Source organism: Salmo salar, chromosome ssa16, assembly GCF_905237065.1.
Source record: "Salmo salar chromosome ssa16, Ssal_v3.1, whole genome shotgun sequence".
Taxonomy (NCBI): Eukaryota; Metazoa; Chordata; class Actinopteri; order Salmoniformes; family Salmonidae; genus Salmo; species Salmo salar.
In genome coordinates, this window is record NC_059457.1 from 6,659,262 (window position 1) to 6,680,262 (window position 21,001).

The following is a 21,001-nucleotide window of genomic DNA, read 5'->3' on the forward strand; positions in this document are numbered from 1 at the left end:
ATAGACTGTCTCTCTACTACCGCATGGCAAGCGGTACCGGAGTGCCAGGTCTAGGACAAAAAGGCTTCTCAACAGTTTTTACTCCCAAGCCATAAGACTCCTGAACAGGTAAACAAATGGTTACCCAGACTATTTGCATTGTGTGCCCCCCCCCCCCCAACCCCTCTTTTACGCTGCTGCTACTCTCTGTTTATCTGATACACATAGTCACTTTATCTATACATTCATGAACATACTACCTCAATTGGCCCGACCAACCAGTGCTCCCGCAAATTGGCTAACCGGGCTATCTGCATTGTGTCCCACCACCCACCAACCCCTCTTTTACGCAACTGCTACTCTCTGTTCATCATATATGCATAGTCACTTTAACCATACCAACATGTACATACTACCTCAATAAGCCTGACTAACCGGTGTCTGTATATAGCCTTGCTACTCTTATTTTCAAATGTCTTTTTACTGTTGTTTTATTTCCTTACTTATCTACATGAAATAAGTCAAGGGGTATGAATACTTTCTGAAGGTACCGTATATGACACGTCTGCATCATCTTGCCCTGAGACAAAATGTTACTCTGATTCTCCAGTAGTATTTCCTCCGTTTCTCACCAGTTGTCAGACCCCTATTACTAACTTCTCTAAAATACCAACCTATCTACTCCAAGCAGCTCCTTCCTAATCCAACACACAACCCAATTCTAAAACCAGCTGGAATTCCCCAAGTCTGTTCCTGCCTTCCTGGTCCACTCCCTCTGGGGCCCAATCCCTTCTTTGGGAGAGGAGAGAGGATGCCCCCTCTCACCTCCCCCTGGGTTGGGGCTGCTGCTGCCAGCCACCATCCCAGAAGAGAGACCCTTGTCCTGAAGCTGGCATGGCAGGGTGTACCCAGACCAGCGTGACCAAAGTGGGCAGCCGACACCAGATGTGGTGGTCCAGATGTGTCTGTCCTTAATGTTAATGTGTGCACTTCACTTAGCCTATCTGGTGGAAGGGGATTACCCTGTCCATTGACTGTAACACACACTTGCCAGCTGTCTCACACACACACACACATTTTTTCACACTATTGGTTAGAGCCAGTAAGTAAGCATTTCACTGTAAGGTCTACACCTGTTGTATTTGGCGCACGTCACAAATAAACTTTGATTTGATTTGAGTGGTATGGAAAGCATTAGCGTAGCCTCTCCTGTAGCCTGTCAACTATGTGTCTGTCTATCCCTGTTCTCTCCTCTCTGCACAGGCCACACAAACGCTTCACACCGCATGGCTGCTGCCACGCTAGCCTGGTGGTCCCAGCGTGCATGACCCACGTGGAATTCCAGGTCTCCGGCAGCCTCTGGAACTGCAGGTCTGTGGCCAACAAGGCAGAGTTCATCTCAGCCTATGCTACCCTCCAGTCCCTCGACTTCTTGGCGCTGACGGAAACATGGATTACCACAGAAAACACTGCTACTCCTACTGCTCTCTCCTCGTCTGACCACGTGTTCTCGCATACCCCGAGAGCATCTGGTCAGCGGGGTGGTGGCACTGGAATCCTCATCTCTCCCAAGTGGACATTCTCTCTTTCTCCCCTGACCCATCTGTCTATCTCCTCCTTTGAATTCCATGCTGTCACAGTCACTAGCCCATTCAAGCTTAACATCCTTATCATTTATCGCCCTCCAGGTTCCCTTGGAGAGTTCATCAATGAGCTTGACGCCTTGATAAGTTCCTTTCCTGAAGATGGCTCACCCCTCACAATTCTGGGTGACTTTAACCTCCCTACATCTACCTTTGACTCATTTCTCTCTGCCTCCTTCTTTCCACTCCTCTCCTCTTTTGACCTCACCCTCTCACCGTCCCCCCCTACTCACAAGGCAGGCAATACGCTTGACCTCATCTTTACTAGATGCTGTTCTTCTACTAATCTCACTGCAACTCCCCTCCAGGTCTCCGACCACTACCTTGTATCCTTTTCCCTCTCGCTCTCCTCCAACACTACTCACTCTGCCCCTAGTCAGATGGTATTGCGCCCTCGCAACCTTCACTCTCTCTCTCCTGCTACTCTCTCCTCTTCCATCCAATCCTCTCTTCCCTCTGCTCAATCCTTCTCCAACCAATCTCCTGATTCTGCCTCCTCAACCCTCCTCTCCTCCCTTTCTGCATCCTTTGACTCTCTATGTCCCCTATCCTCCCGGCCGGCTCGGTCCTCCCCTCCTGCTCCGTGGCTTGACGACTCATTGCGAGCTCACAGAACAGGGCTCCGGGCAGCCGAGCGGAAATGGAGGAAAACTAGCCTCCCTGCGGACCTGGCATCTTTCCCCCCTCCTCTCCACATTTTCTTCCTCTGTTTCTGCTGCTAAAGCCACTTTCTACCACTCTAAATTCCAAGCATCTGCCTCTAACCCTAGGAAGCTCTTTGCCACCTTCTCATCCCTCCTGAATCCTCCTTCCCCCTCCTCCCTCTCTGCGGATGACTTTGTCAACCATTTTGAAAAGAAGGTTGACGACATCCTATCCTCATTTGTTAAGTCAAACGACACCGCTGGTCCTGCTCACATTGCCCTAACCTATGCTTTGACCTCATTCTCCCCTCTCTCTCCAGATGAAATCTTGTGACTTGTGACGGCCGGCCGCCCAACAACCTGCCCGCTTGACCCTATCCCCTCCTCTCTTCTCCAGACCATTTCCGGAGACCTCCTCCTCTACCTCACCTCGCTCATCAACTCATCCTTGACCGCTGGCTACGTCCCTTCTGTCTTCAAGAGAGCGAGAGTTGCACCCCTTACACTCGATCCCTCCAATGTCAACAACTACAGACCAGTATCCCTTCTTTCTTTCCTCTCCAAAACTCTTGAGCGTGCCGTCCTTGGCCAGCTCTCTTGCTATCTCACTGAGAATGACCTTCTTGATCCAAATCAGTCAGGTTTCAAGACTGGTCATTCAACTGAGACTGCTCTTCTCTGTGTCACGGAGGCTCTCCGCACTGCTAAAGCTAACTCTCTCTCCTCTGCTCTCATCCTTCTAGACCTATCTGCTGCCTTTGATATTGTGAACCATCAGATCCTCCTCTCAACCCTCTCCGAGTTGGGCATCTCCGGCGCGGCTCACTCTTGGATTGCGTCCTTCCTGACAGGTTGCTCCTACCAGATGGCATGGCGAGAATCCGTCTCCGCACCATGTGCTCTCACCACTGGTGTCCCCCAGGGCTCAGTTCTAGGCCCTCTCCTATTCTCGCTATACACCAAGTCACTTGGCTCTGTCATATCCTCACATGGTCTCTCCTATCATTGCTACGCAGACAACACACAATTCATCTTCTCCTTTCCCCCTTCTGATAACCAGGTGGCAAATCGCATCTCTGCATGTCTGGCAGACATATCAGTGTGGATGACGGATCACCATCTCAAGCTGAACCTCGGCAAGACGGAGCTGCTCTTCCTCCCGGGGAAGGACTGCCTGTTCCATGATCTCGCCATCACGGTTGACAACTCCATTGTGTCCTCCTCCCAGAGTGCTAAGAGCCTTGGTGTGACTCTGGACAACACCCTGTCGTTCTCCGCTAACATCAAGGCGGTTACCCGATCCTGTAGGTTCATGCTCTACAACATTCGCAGAGTACGACCCTGCCTTACACAGGAAGTGGCGCAGGTCCTAATCCAGGCACTTGTTATCGCCCGTCTGGATTACTGCAACTTGCTGTTGGCGGGGCTGCCTGTGCCATTAAACCCCTACAATTCATCCAGAACACCGCAGCCCGTCTGGTGTTCAACCTTCCCAAGTTCTCTCACGTCACCCCGCTCCTCCGCACACTCCACTGGCTTCCAGTTGAAGCTCGCATCTGCTACAAGACCATGGTGCTTGCCTACAGAGCTGTGAGGGGAATGGCACCTCCGTACCTTCAGGCTCTGATCAGTCCCTACACCCAAAGAAGGGCATTGCGTTCATCCACCTCTGGCCTGCTCGCCTCCCTACTTCTGAGGAAGCACAGTTCCCGCTCAGCCCAGTTAAAACTGTTCGCTGCTCTGGCACCCCAATGGTGGAACAAGCTCCCTCACGACGCCAGGACAGCGGAGTCAATCACCACCTTCCGGAGACACTTGAAACCCCACCTCTTTAAGGAATACCTGGGATAGGATAAGGTAATCCTTCTAACCCCCCCCCCCAAAAAAAAAGATATAGATGTACTATTGTAAAGTGGTTGTTCCACTGGATATCATAAGGTGAATGCACCAATTTGTAAGTCGCTCTAGATAAGAGCGTCTGCTAAATGACGTAAATGTAAAATGTAAATGAAAGCAATCACTAGCCTGCTATTCAGTGGAGGGTGTGTGTGGTCCAAGTTTAAAGGTATCTTTTCCAAGTTTAAAATAATAAACATTCAACATTGCCCAAGCTGTCAATCCAGCATGACTTCTGCCGTGTTCAAAACAACTGGAAACTCAGAACACGGAAATCTCAGACTTCAGTGAGTTCAAGACAATTGGGAACTCAGAAAAAAATGAGCTCCAACTGGGAAAATCCGTTTTGAACGGTCATCCATCTCAGAATTCCAAGTCGGAAATCTGGCCTCTTTCTAGAGCTCTGACCTGAAGATCACTGACATCATAATTTGACCTTTTTTTTAAAAGTTCACAGTTGTATAGAAAGCACCATAAATACAGAGAATGACAGACTTTGATGACAAAATTTGCCCATGGAGGACTGTCGTGCTGTAACGGCTCTCGTCGGAATGAGTGGACCAAAGCGCAGCGTGGAAAGTGTTCATGATTTTTATTGATCAACGAAACACTCGAACAAAGTAACAAAACGAAAAGTGAACAGTTCTGTCAGGTAACAGATACTAAACAGAAAATAACTAACCACAAAACACAGGTGGGAAAAGGCTGCCTAAGTATGATTCCCAATCAGAGACAACGATAGACAGCTCCCTCTGATTGGGAACCATACTCGGCCAAAACAAAGAAATAGACAACATAGAATGCCCACCCCACATCACACCCTGACCTAACCAAATAGAGAAATAAAACGGCTCTCTAAGGTCAGGGCGTTGCAGTACCCCCCCCAAGGTGCGGACTCCCGGCCGCAAACCTGAACCTATAGGGGAGGGTCCGGGTGGGCATCTACCCTTGGTGGCGTCTCCGGTTCAGGGCGTAGCCCCCGCTCCGCCCGCTGATCCCTCCTCTTTTGTGTAACCGGACCGTGGATCGTCACTGGAGACTCTGGACTGCAGACCGTCGCTGGAGACTCTGGACTGCGGACCGTTGCTGGAGACTCCGGACCGGGACCGTCGCTGGAGGCTCCGGACCGGGGACCGTCGCTGCAGGCTCCGGACCGGGGACCGTCGCTGCAGGCTCCGGACCGGGGACCGTTGCTACAGGCTCCGTGCCATGGATCGTAGCTACAGGCTCCGGGCCATGGATCGTCTCTGGAGGCTCCGGGCCATGGATTATCACTGGAGGCTTCGTACATGGAGCCGGAACAGGTCTCACCGGACTGGGGAGACGCACTGGAGGCCGGGTGCGTGGGGCTGGCACAACCCGTCCTGGCTGGATGCTCACTTTAGCCCGGCAAGTGCGGGGCGCTGGCGCTGGCACAGGACGAACTGGACTGTGAAGGCGCACTGGCGACACAGTGCGTAGAGCTGGCGCAGGATATCCTGGACTGAGGAGGCATAGTTCTGTAACGGCTCTTGTCGGAATGAGTGGACCAAAGCGCAGCATGGAAAGTGTTCCAATGATTTTTATTGATCAACGAAACACTCGAACAAAGTAACAAAACGAAAAGCGAACAGTTCTGTCAGGTAACAGATACTAAACAGAAAATAACTAACCACAAAACACAGGTGGGAGAAGGCTGCCTAAGTATGATTCCCAATCAGAGACAACGATAGACAGCTGCCTCTGATTGGGAACCATACTCGGCCAAAACAAAGAAATTGACAACATAGAATGCCCACCCCACATCACACCCTGACCTAACCAAATAGAGAAATAAAATGGCTCTCTAAAGTCAGGGCGTGACACGTGCACCTTCCTGAGAGTCCAAAAGAGTCCAAAAATGGCTTGTATGCTGCTACATAAATTATGTAATATGCCAGGGGATATGTATACTGTAGCTAAGAAAGTAATACTAAGTGTATATTGTGTAGTAAGCTGTTAGTAGCCCATGTGCCTCACTCTAATAATTTGGTCTCTTTACGCCTCATAACTTAGCTTACTGTTCTGACTTGGTGGTGCCTATTTAGCCTATAGTCTGTTTTAGAGAAATGTCATCATCGAATATTTTACGAGTTTTCATTGTCTGCTTATATGCCCCCTGTATTTATCCTACGGTTCTGACTTGGTGTACAGGGAGATTACTGTAAGAACGTCCCATCCACTTATCCACTCATCCACTTATGCCATAGTTTGTAGTGTAGACCATTTTGTCAACATGAAAGAGAGAAGGATGGCATTGGCGTTTCTCTTCAAGTAGTGTGAGTCAACATGTTTTTCTACTTGCACGAATGCACACACATACACACGCAGACAGAAATCAGAACCATGGACAGCCACATCATATTTAGCTTAAGTTGATTGTTTTTGGTATCTTTTAGTTGTCATTGGATTAGACTAAGCAGAGGTGATTTGATGATGTTGAAATGTTGAAGTTGAAATGGTGCTGGAATAGTGGAGGTAGCTCCTGTTTTCTTTCTGTGGTTCCCCTGTACAAGAACAGATTGCAGTCAAAGCATAGTATATTCTGCAGTATACTGTAATCTTATTGTCGTTATTCTGCAATCACTGCATCCAAAATACCACAGTCGACTGCAGTTACTGCACTTTTAAATAGTTGTTTAGTGGTCCGAAAGTGTCGGAAACATTCACTTGGTTGACCCTGCTGTAGGTCTGTTACTCTACATGCAATATGCTTTGTGGACTTCACTGGCCAGAGCTTGCTATCCGGTTTTGTGCTAAAACAAAAGGTGTGGTTGAATTTATTCTGTGCCACTGTGTCTTCTTATTATCTCGGCCTTTAGGCCTATAGTATATATATATATATATATATATATATATATATATATAACACGTCGCAAGGCATATGAATTAACAGGTTATAGAGCAAATAATGCAATTACCACAACATATAGGTTGTAATATGGATTTGTTTTATGGGGGGGGCATTGACTTCCCCAGTGATTATATCCACACACTGCTACTGGTAGCAAGTTTCTCATTATTGCATTTTTTGCTTCTGCTTGAGTACTACAAATCGCTCAATTTTAAATGTTAATTGCAAGGTAATTCGACAGCACATGTTAACGCAGAAGCTCAACATCTATCTTATACTGCCACCTGTTGGGAGTTTGTGGAATTTGACTGCTCGGAAACTATTTGAAATTCTGCTGTATTTGGTAGTCTGTACATGTAAAAATCTAAATATTACCGCGAGCCTCCAATCGAGGCTCTGCGAGCCGCGCAATGACTATGCCTGGCCTAACACAACACAGCCTACAACTTAGACACCTTAATTTCCTCCACAAAGAAATAAACTGGACACTAAGAATATACATCAACCTGCTTAATTACCCATATTTTCTACCATGCAATGAGTTTGTTCATGCATGAGACAAGATGACGAATCCCCATTAGTCTTGTGAGATGCCTGTGAGAAGAAAATGTTTTCCACCTTTCGGAAATAGAGCCTATGGTTGATAAGTAAATCAAGCCACACTGAACAACCTGTAAAGAACAAAGTAATCTGATGCCAGTCACCTGTTTTCACCTGTTCTAAGAAATGGCACTTTTGTATGTCTCAATTCATCTCTGAAAGGTTGATAACTAAGAGGAGAGAGAAAACATCACTCTTTTGACAGTTGGGCAAAGATTGTCTCACAGACTTTTAGGCTGATTGTCATAATACCGTAATTCAGAAGTTATTTGCTTCTCAACAGCCACTTTGCCAAACTTTGAGATGTCCAATTGACAGCGCTAGATTACATGTTCTAAACGTGTAGTGCGTGACGCACCGACCAGCCGTTAGAGAAGGGGTTGCTTATGCAAGAGTCCTTCAGGTCTGAGAGCAGTCAGCACATTTCACATTCAGCTGCAAGCTCTTATCACCATTGTGTGTGTAGCAGCAGGGCCTAGATGGTTGAATAGCCATCAACATCAGATGTCTATAAAACCCCAATAACAGCCCCTCTTCAGAAGTACAGATACAGTGCACACTGCTGCTTATTTTGATCGTGAATGCGGTTATAGTGGTGAAATTGTTCTGCACAGAGATGTGATCACTATAGGAGATTGCTGCATCTATTCAGCCACTGCTTCAACAGATAAGCAGGGTTTTATTGGATCAAAAAGGGGCTTAGGTGGTGGGCGTGGCACGGGCCGAGGCAATGGGTGCTGTCGGCAAATTTCTTGCAATTCTACACATTTTTGCCATGGAGCTGAGAGAACATTTTGGTTAATGCTGTGTTCTTTTGCTCAAACATAGTTCTCTAAGATTATATATATATATTTTTTTTTAAATGTATAGGTACATTATCTTTTCTACATACCCTATATCAGGTTTTAGCATTTTTACATTCCAGAATTTTGAAATCCCAAGGATTTCAATGGCAGAACAATCCCTGGAGGATGTTTAGAAGGTTCTGTGACTAGTAAGAAACCACTGGTTGCAACAACCACCGATGGAGAATACTCTGTTGTTTCGCCTCACCTTAATAAGAATATTGACTTAAGTGTACACTCTGGCAACCTGTCATGCTGCCTGGGCACACAGTAGCTATAGGCCTAATAGGTGAATACAAAATGTGTTTTCCTGAACACGCATTAAGATTGATTTCTCTGCCCTAGCAGGTACATAATTGTGTCAATATCATGTAGGCGCAAACAGTATTGTTAGGTTCTGATCTGTATGTCTGGGAGATATGGCTAGTCTGGCATATCTGTCAACAGATAGTCCCAAAAACCTCACAGAATAATGATCTCAACCCCAGTACATACTATATGTCATGTTATCATTTCTCATCCTGTCTCATTTCCACCTCTATACCCGTCTCTATCCCTCCTCCTGTCTTTGTATTGTCTGTAGGAGTGGAACATCACCTGGTTGACCTTTGGGAAGGAGAGAGATGAATCCATCATTAAAATGGCCCGGTAGTTTGTAGTGGAGACAATAGTGGGGAATTCTCAAACACTCTACAACTTGGACAGGTTAGTCACTCACTGTCACACTCAGTAGGAAGGGTCCAATAAGTGAAATGCTTTTCTCCATGACAGTGCTTACCTGCAAAAATCGCTGAAGCTGGAGACTTATATTTCCCTCACTAACTTTAAACATCAGCTATCCGAGCAGCTAACAGATCGCTGCAGCTGTACATAGCCCATCTGTAAATAGCCCATCCAATCTACCTACCTCATCCCCATATTGTTTTTATTTACTTTTCTGCTCTTTTGCACACCAGTATTTCTACTTGCACATCTATCACTCCAGTGTTCATTTGGTAAATTGTAATTACTTGCTACTATGGCCTATTTATTGCCTTACCTCCTCACGCCATTTGCACACACTGTATATAGACTTTCTTTTTTCTATTGTGTTATTGACTGTACACTTGTTCATTCAATGTGTAACTGTGTTGTTGCTTGTGTCGCACTGCTTTGCTTTATCTTGGCCAGGTCGCAGTTGTAAATGAGAACTTGTTCTCAACTAGCCTACCTGGTTAAATAAAGGTGAAATAAAAAATAAATACAACAATTTAAAAAACCTAGTCCCAAATCTGTTTGTGCTCTGTAGCCAGAGGACAATAACCAAAGGAGTTGGTAAGACGACATAAACAGATCTGGGACCAGACTAGTGCTTACCTACCCATGTCATTTGAAGTTATGTCTCCCATTTCTGATTAGTCTGATAACAGTACATTCAATAGTAATTTCAATAGTATTTGAATTTTGAGCTCAAACTGTTTCCGGTGGAATATTCAACACTGTTGCTTGCTGGATAGAGAAGAACCAACTGGAAAATAAGAGTGTAAATTGAGAAAATGCTAGCGGGTAGGGAAATGGCACATCTAAGAACATGTTCAGTTATAGGCCATGAACACTGAGTTTTCGGAGAGGAGGACGCATGGAATTCATAGTTTGAACATGTCAACCATATCTTTAGTATACAACATGACATTTCTCCCTCCATGTCAATGAGAGGGAAGCGGCAGCGGAGCAGTGGGAGCACTGAGCAGAAAAATCCGGAACGGCAAGTCAGGTTCCAGAAAATCCGGAACCCCAGGACAGTGTAATATGCCGCATTGGTGGGTTATTTTGCCTGGGAGGGATCAATAAGATTATAATTTCTACTTTCACATTTCCACAACTTCTATTGTCAGCATAGTAGCTTCCATTCAGCCTATTTCTTTCTATCCAGTAGGCGAAGTGATGTCAGTATGTTACTGTAACTAAACTAGAGCACAGTGGGTTATATAAATGTGATTGACGCTCTAAAGACACACATGCTGCGAGCAAAGCTCCAGAGGTCAAAGGGGAAAAGCTCTCACTGATGTAGAACCAACTGAAAGAGTTTTGATGTTTTACTTCCTACAGCTGAGAGTCCCATAGCTCAGTGCTGTCACACCACACAACATGTGCAGGCTACAAGCAGTGAGACGATGAAATAGCTAAGCAGGGAGGCAGTCACCGTGGCAGACTTGCTAGTGGTGGCCGGGTGGGGTGGCAGTGCTCAGGCATTACAACCATGCTTCTGCTGGAGACTCATGGGGGCTCTTGATACGCCTGTTTGGCCCGGCCCACAACAGGGAATGATCCAATAGGAAGGTCTGAAAGGCTCCAGCCAACACCGATATAGATGACGTGCTGTAACTTCATCTGGGCATGACTATCCTATCACCACCTTCCGGAGACACCTGAAACCCCACCTCTTTAAGGAATACCTGGGATAGGATTAAGTAATCGTTCTAACCCTCCCCCCCACCCTCCCCCCAAAAAGATATAGATGTACTATTGTAAAGTGGTTGTTCCACTGGATATCATAAGGTGAATGCACCAATTTGTAAGTCGTTCTGGATAAGAGCGTCTGCTAAATGACGTAAATGTAAATGTAAATGGGCATGGTTAGATATCTATGTAGATATCAAGGTACTGCCCGCTGTTCTATAATGAGTCATGATGCAGCCATTTTATTATAATTTGTTAAATATATATTTTATATGTACTTTGTTGTACATCCTGTATATGAGTAATGGAGAAGATGAATGACAACTTGATAACTATGATCAAATCAAGTACCATGACTATGTTTACTTTACAAGTTGACTATAAATCATTTATACAGTAGGATTTTAGATTTTACTAAATGTAAAAACTACAGAATTTCAAAGACTGAAAAGTAAAACTGTATTGGTATTATGATGTTTTGAATTGTGCTGAGAAAGGATGTACTGTATAGTTAACTTGAAACAACCAGTTTGTTGATGTGCAAAGATTGCAGATCAGTATCAATTGGCATTTCAAAAAGTTATGCTCTGTTTTAATCTTGAAATTATGTTTTAATCATTTCTACCTCTACATTTACAGTGCCTTCGAAAAGTATTCAGACCCCTTGACTTTTTCCACATTTTGATACATTACATTGATTGGACATGATTTGGAAAGGCACACACCTGTCTATATAAGGTCCCACAGTTGATAGTGCATGTCAGTGCAAAAACCAAGCCATGAGGTCGAAGGAATTGTCCGTAGAGCTCCAAGACAGGATTGTGTTGAGGCACAGATCTGGGGATGGGTACCAAATATATTATGCAGCATTGAAGGTCCCCAAGAATACAGTGGCCTCCATCATTTTTAAATGGAAGAAGTGTGAAACCATCAAGCTTTTCCTAGAGCTGGCCGTCCAGCCAAACTGAGCAATCGGGGGAGAAGGGCCTTCGTCAGGTAGGTGACCAAGAATCCGATGGTCACTCTGACAGAGTTCTAGAGTTCCCCTGTGGAGATGGGAGAACCTTCCAGAAAGACAACCATCTCTGCAGCGCTCTACCAATCAGGCCTATATGGTAGAGTGGCCAGACGGAAGCCACTCCTCAGTAAAAGGCACATGACAGCCCGCTTGGAGTTTGACAAAAGGCACCTTAAGACTCTCAGACCATGAGAAACAAGATTTTCTGGTCTGATGAAACCAAGATTGAACTCTTTGGCCTGAATGCCAAGCGTCACCTCTGGAGGAAACCTGGCACCATCCCTACGGTGAAGCATGGTGGTGGCAGCATCATGCTGTGGGGATGTTTTTCAGCGGCAGGGACTGGGAGACTAGTCAGGATCGAGGCAAAGATGAACGGAGCAAAGTACAGAGAGATCCTCGATGAAAACCTGCTCCGGAGCGCTCAGGACCTCAGACTGGGGTGAAGGTTCACCTTCCAACAGGACAACGACCCTAAGCACACAGACAACACACAGACTTGAACACGATCAAACATTTCTGGAGAGACCTGAAAATAGCTGTGCAGCAACGCTCCCCATCCAACCTGACAGAGCTTGAGAGAATCTGCAGAGAAGAATGGGAGAAACTCCTCAAATACAGGTGTGCCAAGCTTGTAGCGTCATACCAAAGAAGACGTTTTTATTAACAGCATCATTTCACCACACTAACAGTATTATTAATGACATTTCTACAAAGTTACCTCCAGAAACTGTCTCAGAGTAGAAGTGCTAATCTAGGATCAGTTATGCCTTTGAGATAAATAATGAGTAAGATTACAAGAACAGGATAATCAAATCAAACTTTTTTTGTCACATATAATCAAATCAAATCAAACTTTATTTGTCACAACAAGTGTAGATCTTACCTAAAGGACCTGATCTTAGATCATCACTTACTCTGATTAGCTTCATGAATATGGGCCCAGATGTCAATGTTTTAATCTCACTGTCCTTCATGTTTCTGCTGTTATCAGGATAATTGAGAAGAACAACAGCGGTCCTCCACTGACCTTCAAGAAGTTCCAGGCCTTAGGGAACAGGCTAGAGCTGCCTAGGAAACCCCTGCCCACCATCACACAGGAACAAATGGATAGCTGTCAGACGAAGATCGCAGACAACCACAACCAACACTACAGCGTCCCCTCTCTGGAAGAGCTGGGTAATCAATCAATCAATCAATCAAATTCATTTTACAGTGCCTTCGGAAAGTATTCAAAACCCTGGACTTTTTCCACAATTTGTTGTTACAGCCTGAATTTAAAATGGATTAAATTTATATTTTGTGCCACTGGCCTACACACAATACCCCATAATGTTAGCATAAATGGCTTGAGTCAATAAGTATTAAACCCCTTTGTTATGGGGGGAGGTTCTACAAAGCTAACATATGGAGTTGTTTTAAGATGGTCATACCAAGGATCATTTAAGGCATTTGATTTTGAATTTCAGGACCCTTTTAGGTATCAAAACAATTATTTGATGAAACATTGAATTTGGCCTTACTGCTATTAGCCCATAGAAACACATTGAATAAAACATTTTAAACTGGTACCGGGCTAGCTTCAGATGATTCCCGTGACGCTTGTGGGGGTCGTAGAGCAAAACGGAGAACACCATCGTGTTCGTGAGAGCTTCATCTTTCCATTCTTTTCATATTAGTTTGAACGCTACAGACATTTTGGTGAGAAGATTGATTTTCGGGATGTCTCATGTTCCGCAGATGTGGAAGGCCGCCATTGGTGGATGCAGTGGATATCTCTAGTTTAAACTGATTTTGGGATTATTCTTTTTTTTGTGGGGCACAGACATCGAATCTAGGTGGTTAACCCTTTGTGCATGCATTATACTTTGGATGGTGTATCAATACACCCAGTCACTACAAAGATACAGGCATCCTTCCTAACTCAGTTTCTGGAAACCGCTCAGGGATTTCACAATGAGGCCAATGGAGACTTTAAAACCGTTACAGAGTTTAATGGCTGTGATAGAAGAAAACTGAGGATGAATCAACAAGATTATAGTTACTCCACAAAACTAACCTAATTGACAGAGTGAAAAGAAGGAAGCCTGTACAGAATACAAATATTCCAAAACATGCATCCTGTTTGCAACAAGGCACTAAAGTAGTACTGCAAGAAATGTGGCAAAGCAATTACCTTTTTGTCCTGAATACAGTGTTATGTTTTGGGCAAATCCAATATAACACGTTACTGAGTACCACACTCCAAATGTTCAAGCATAATGGTGGCTGCATCATGTTATGGGTATGCTTGTAATTGTTAAGGACTTGGGGAGTTTTTCCAGGATAAAAAATAAACGGAATGGAGCTAAGCACAGGCAAAATCCTTGGGAAAACCTGGTTCAGTCTGCTTTCCACCAAAGACTGGGAGATGAATTCACCTTTCAGTGGGACAATAACATAAGACACAAGGCCAAATCTATCCTGGAGTTGCTTACCAAGAATGAAAGGGAATGTTCCTGAGTGGCCGAGTTACCGTGTTGACTTAAATATGCTTGAAAATATATTGCAAGACCTAAAAATGGTTGTCTAGTAATGATCAACAACCAACTTGACAGAGCTTAAAGAATTTTTTGAAGAATAATGCCCAAATATTGTACAATCTAGGTGTGCAAAGCTCTTTCGCCTCGATCACACCGACAAGCGTTAAATCCATTTTAATCCCACTTTGTAACTCAACAAAATGTAGAAAAAGTCAAGGCTTTCTGAAGGCACTGTATAAATACCCTTTTACATCAGCAGTTGTCAGAAAGGGTAATCCAGACTAGAGAGAAGGGACTCCGACCATATGGAAGTGGAGTCTTTTTTTTAATGGAAGTTAATTTGAACTTTGACCTAAATCTACTCTTTTTGTTTCATTAACACCTGGTGGAACAACAGTGTGATTGTACAGTATAATATAGTGCTTGACACATTTCCACCATTGTGATATCCAGAACTGTTACATCCTGTTATTCTTCACGTACTGTGTGCAGTACTGTTTGCAGTACTGTCTGTTGACAAGGAGAAATAGAGAGTCACAGTGACCATGTACATTTGGTGCTTTTTATCTGACTGTGCTATACTTGTACTCCGTTCTCCAGGATTCAAGCCTCAAGGACTGGATCCAGCAATGTGGAAGGGCGAGGAGTCTGAAGCACTAGAGACTCTACAAACACTTAGACAGAAAAGCCTGGGTAACTAACTTTGAGTGGACCAGGATCAACAAGTGTTCGCTGATTGCCATGTAATATTCATGTTAAGTAATAGAATTTGAAAAAACTATACTTGATACCAAGGCAACAAACAAACAAAAAACAGGGAGAAAGGCAGTGATTTTAATGCATTTTGTCAGGTTTCTGCTCTCAAAATCACACTTTAAAAATATATTAAAACAACAGAATTGGATGTTGGTCGTTCCACCTACAAAAGTACAAGAAAGAGAATTTTGACACACATCATCTCAGATTGTTCTGATGTCGTTTCTGTTAGAAACCAATAAGATTACCATTCCTGCAACATTCTTTTGGGGCACACAGCACACTGCACACCGCAGGACTCAACATTCAACTGAAAGCTACTGGCCCGAATGAAGCAAATACTGCCCTGAGTCGATCCGACAGGAAAGTGAATGATGCATGCATCATTTCAATAGCAGGTGATTTTATATTTCATTTGTGGGCTGAGCAAGTAGCCTATACAGCAGGGATCATCAACTAGAGTCAGCCGTTGTAACGGCTGTCGTAGAGAGGGGACCAAGGCGCAGCGTGTTGAGTGCTCATAGTGAATATTTATTTTAACTCAGAATACTAAAGACAAAATAACAAACAGCCAACAGTTCTGTCATGTAACAGATAACTAAACAGAAAATAACTACCCACAAACACAGGTGGGAAAAAAAAACTACTTAAGTATGATCTCCAATTAGAGACAACGAGGACCAGCTGCCTCTAATTGTAGATCATCCCCCCAAAAAACATAGAAACTAAACATAGATATAGAAAACATAGAAAAACACAAAACACCCCCTGTCACGCCCTGACCTACTCTACCATAGAAAATAACATCTTACTCTGGTCAGGACGTGACAGCCGTGGACCGTGTAGTGGTTATTTCTGTATTATCAAATGAGGAAAGACAAGCTTATCACACAAGTCAGAGTTCTACTTCTTTATTCACTTATTAGTAAGGGAGCAGGTCAATACAACACACACATACAAGGTGAATCGATTGAGTGCTCTAATAATACAGAGAAGCGAGGGGTTTATATTGAAACACAAAACTGCTTAGTCATGGTTGGTTCCACCCTCCCTGGCAGATCAGGGCAATATAAGCTACCTTGTTTTTATCTTGTGGCTATGTGTATCGGGTCATAGCAGACGTTAGTTCCGTTTACTCCCTTCTGTACCAAGCTAGCCTCCGTTCTCTTCTCTCTCTCCACAGCTGTGCCCTTGGAAGATAGTAAAAGAACAGGATGGGCTGAAGTACAGTGGTCACTTCTCAGAGGCTCTTTGTCTTATGCCGTGTGACCAGCTTACTCAGAAGCAAAGAGAAATGGAAATAATACAGGTCCATCTGTTTTTCAAGCTTATCTCTATCCCATGTCCCTGCCTGACTACACGCCTAGACCAGCTGATCTCTATCCCATGTCCCTGACTACACGCCAAGACCAGCTGATCTCTATCCCATGTCCCTGACTACACGCCAAGACCAGCTGATCTCTATCCCATGTCCCTGACTACACGCCTAGGACCAGCTGATCTCTATCCCATGTCCCTGACTACACGCCAAGACCAGCTGATCTCTATCCCATGTCCCTGACTACACGCCAAGACCAGCTGCGGGGAGTGAATGTGGAAGAAATAAACCATCCTTTCTCAGAAGCACAGCATTAGCACTAAAGAAATGTCTATACTATTGTTAAGCATATTAATTGTTAAATATTAATATTAATAAACAAATCAGGTAATTTTTTTTTTCTCACAGCCAATTTGTCCTTGAGCGGATAGTCGGGGGTGGCAAAACAGGCACTGATTCAAATCCCCGAGCCTGAATGAGAGTGTCTACTAAATATATAAAATGTAAACATAATTACAAATCATTTGTAGACTGCAAATTGATTGCAAGAAGCCCAAACAGGTATAGTTTGACTAAAACGTAATAATTTCAAACCTTACATTTGCATATTACATATAAAAGTAACCTGTAAAGCTTGTCATAAGCCCAGTGCAAATATATCTGGGCTAAGCCACAAAGCATGTTATCAGTTAGTCAGTGTCTTAGAGCATGTAACATTGGGGCTTTTCCCCTTGTCCATGTGTTTAAAGAGCTTTAATCGAATACAGAATGTCAACACAGTGTTTTCTTTACCTTAGCCTATTACTTCCACATAACAGTCCAATATGTTTCTCACAAATACAAGACATTTACACACACATATAAAAGCATTGGGGGACATGGGGATTTACTTAATATACAAAACATGACATAAAGACATTGAGCGTAAATCATAGTCCACAGACGATAAGACGCAATGCGACATAGCTAAACTGCTTTGAGACCACTATCTGCGGGGGATGCAAATCACAAACGCTCACCTCCCCACAATTCCCAACCAACGCGGCTCCGCTACACATCCTCTATTCATTTTAATGTGGTGACGTTGGAGAAATAGCTTGAGCTGCTCTGAGAATTTGAAAAGTACGAAAGCCAACGGTCCAATATACTCGAACACTGCTGTGCATACACGTACACGTTTTGGACTATGATAGATGCTTAAGGGAGACAGTAGTGGTGCAGCTTCACTAGAATCTGACTAACTGTATTCTGTGCTGGTTGGTTTTGCCTGTCAGGTATTTGAGGAGGTGCTCCTGGATGCAAACTGGAGTGTAAACTCAGGCACTGGATGTGGCTCTCCTGCAGTGTCTTTCTTCCAGCAGTTCTTCCACGGCTACTGTCCTGTAGGCTTCGGGACGAAGGAAAGACCCCAGCGGAGACTACATCAGGTACACACACACACACACACACACACACACACACACACACACACACACACACACACACACACACACACACACACACACACACACACACACACACACACACACACACACACACACACACACACACACACACACACACACACACACACACACTCACGTAGACACATACACACACATATACCCACACGAAGACACACACACATACACACTAAATCAGGTACACACTACACACACACTACATCAGGTACTCACACACACATAGACACCCACACTACACACAAACACAGACACTCACTTACTGCCCTCCTGGGCTTCAGACAAAAGACGGTGATTGGTCCGTGATTACCACAATGTTTGTGCTTTGGCAGAATAATTGATGCAGCTGCTTGCGCCAACGAGGCCTACCCTTTCCCTGTCCTAACATTCGTAGGCTTCATCTGCCTGGCACCTTCAGCATTCAGATGTTTGTAAAATGGCTTTCGCAATATTAAATCATAGTCTTTATTCATTGAGTGACAACCAATGTAATTTTCTAGGTCATTGTCACCAAATGCGGTGTAGAAAATGGAGCTGTGTAGGCTACCGGAGTGGACACAGCTCACATCTTACTGCTGATTGGGGCTTTTTGATTACCAGGTTCATTGCAAAAAATGTGGGGGGGTTTTCTGCTTTAAACAGTAATTTTTACATGATCAGGGTAAAGGTGTAATTTCATAGCAAGGACAGCAACCATTTTTGGGAGAGAGCAGCTCTCCTCCGTAAACTTCCAAACGGTCACAACCATTTGCTTTTGAGATGGGGGTCAAATCCAAAACTGTGTTATATTAATTCCCTATTTAAGTCATAGCTCATTTCTAAAAAATTGATTTTGACATACTACTAGCTCAAAGCATTTGAATCTGCTATATGACAAGTTAATCAGTGGGTGATGAGGATGTTGGATAACAAGTGGGGGCACAAAAAAACATAAATTGCCCCCTCTAATCTGATAGTGGTAGATGTACACACAAACACACAGAGCCACTCAGCTTAGAGAAGTCAATTCAGATAGTTCCAGCTCAGCTCCTGAGCTCCATCAGTACCATATAAACATTTTGAATAGAAAATGAATAGGTTCATGCAACAATTGTTAGTGCATCGAATCGCATCGATTCGTTCCACTAATCGAATTGAATCGCACCGAATCGTTTCAAACTAAAAGTATCGTTCCTGTATCGTATCAGAGCCCATGTATCTAGATGTGTATCAAATCGTGCTTGTAAGGAGGGAGAGATGCATATCCCCAATAACAATGCATGTCCCTAACATATCTGTGATTGTCTATCTCACAGGCGCTACATCCTTACGCTAAAGGACTATCCCAACTACTACCTCTATGAGCCGTGGAGAGCCCCAGAGCCTGTCCAGAAAGCAGCTAACTGCATCATGAATGGACTACCCTAAGCCCATGATCAACCATGCAGAGGGCAGCAGGCTCAACATAGAGAAGATGAAGAAGGTCTTCCAGCAACTCTCCCACTCGCTCTCTTGTGATTCCACATCATGGTTCTCTCTCACAGTTCCTATTGAGAACTGAAGCAATTTGACTCTTGATTCGTCTTATAACGGCCCACAACTCCACCACAATCCTCTAGCTAGTCATTTGACTCTTTTTGCATCCTGTTTTTACAAAGCACTTATCCTGGCTTATTCTATGGCCGTAGAGAGAGCAACCTAGTGGTTAAATGTTTTTTTTTTTTTTTTTCATTGGATGTCCTGCATTACCATTTTCTCCGTGTTATGTTTTAATTCTGCCATCAGCCGTTATGTAGGATATTTCCAGTCAGTGGCTGCCATGGTGACATTGATGTAACCTGTGTGTGTGTGTGTGTGTGTGTGTGTGTGTGTGTGTGTGTGTGTGTGTGTGTGTGTGTGTGTGTGTGTGTGTGTGTGTGTGTGTGTGTGTGTCCATCAGGTCTCCTGGCCTCTGTGTCCACCACCCAGGCAGAGGCAGTGCCTCCCCCAACAGACGACTTTTAGATCAGCAGCAGCACCTGTGGTATGTTGAGAGGTGTAGTTTTTTTTATTTATCATTTAATTAACCAGGAATGTCCTGGTCAAGAAAGCCACATTTTCCAGGTTTTAGTTGCTGCTTTAGATTAATATAAAAAAAACAAGCTATGATTTGAAATGTAATGCATGCGTTTCCTTTTCTCAAAGTTTCAATGTATCAGCTAAACAAATAAATGTTGTCTAACAGAAAGTGAAGGATACATGTACAGGAAAAGACATGACAAATCTAAACTCTATTTAATGCAGTCACCCACACACACGTTGTCTGTCCAGTCCAACACTCTGAAGAGAGGCAGGCCCTCCGAACCATAGAGCACCCAGAAGTGCACCCACTCGAAACACCAGCACACCATCACTGCCCAAGGAGACAAGCGGCAACAACAGGAACAGCAACAGGAGCAGTGGGAGGAACAGTCAGAGCAGCAGGCTGTAGAACAGCCAATGGATCTGCAGTGGCACACGGTAATAAGACACTGGGTTGTTCTGTATTCTGAAATGTGAGGCATTTTACTAGAACCTCTTCAGAAGTCATCAAATTTCAGTCAAATAAAATCTTTCAATGCTCTTTCTGTAGGCCAGGGATCATCAACTAGATTCAGCCATGTGACATTTTTTTTCTTGAGTGGATGGTTGGGGGGCCGGAACATAATTACAAATCATTTGTAGACTGCAAATTGACCGCAAAAAGCCCAAACAGATACAGTGGCTTGCGAAAGTATTCACCCCCTTGGCATTTTTCCTATTTTGCTGCCTTACAACCTGGAATTAAAATGGATTTTTGGGGGTTTGTATCATTTGATTTACACAACATGCCTACCACTTTGAAGATGCAAAATATTTTTTATTGTGAAACACGCAAGAAATAACACAAAAAAAACTGAAACTTGAGCGTGCATAACTATTCAAAGTCAATACTTTGTAGAGCCACCTTTTGCAGCAATTACAGCTGAAAGTCTCTTGGGGTATGTCTCTATAAGCTTGGCACATCTAGTC

The 21,001-nt window shown here is 44.1% G+C and overlaps 1 pseudogene; it reads left to right on the forward strand.

Annotated features, from left to right (window-relative positions):
* The first annotated feature begins 873 nt into the window (after positions 1-873).
* On the forward strand, positions 874-19,532 carry LOC106573138 (cryptochrome-2-like; annotated as a pseudogene).
* The last annotated feature ends 1,469 nt before the right edge of the window (positions 19,533-21,001 follow it).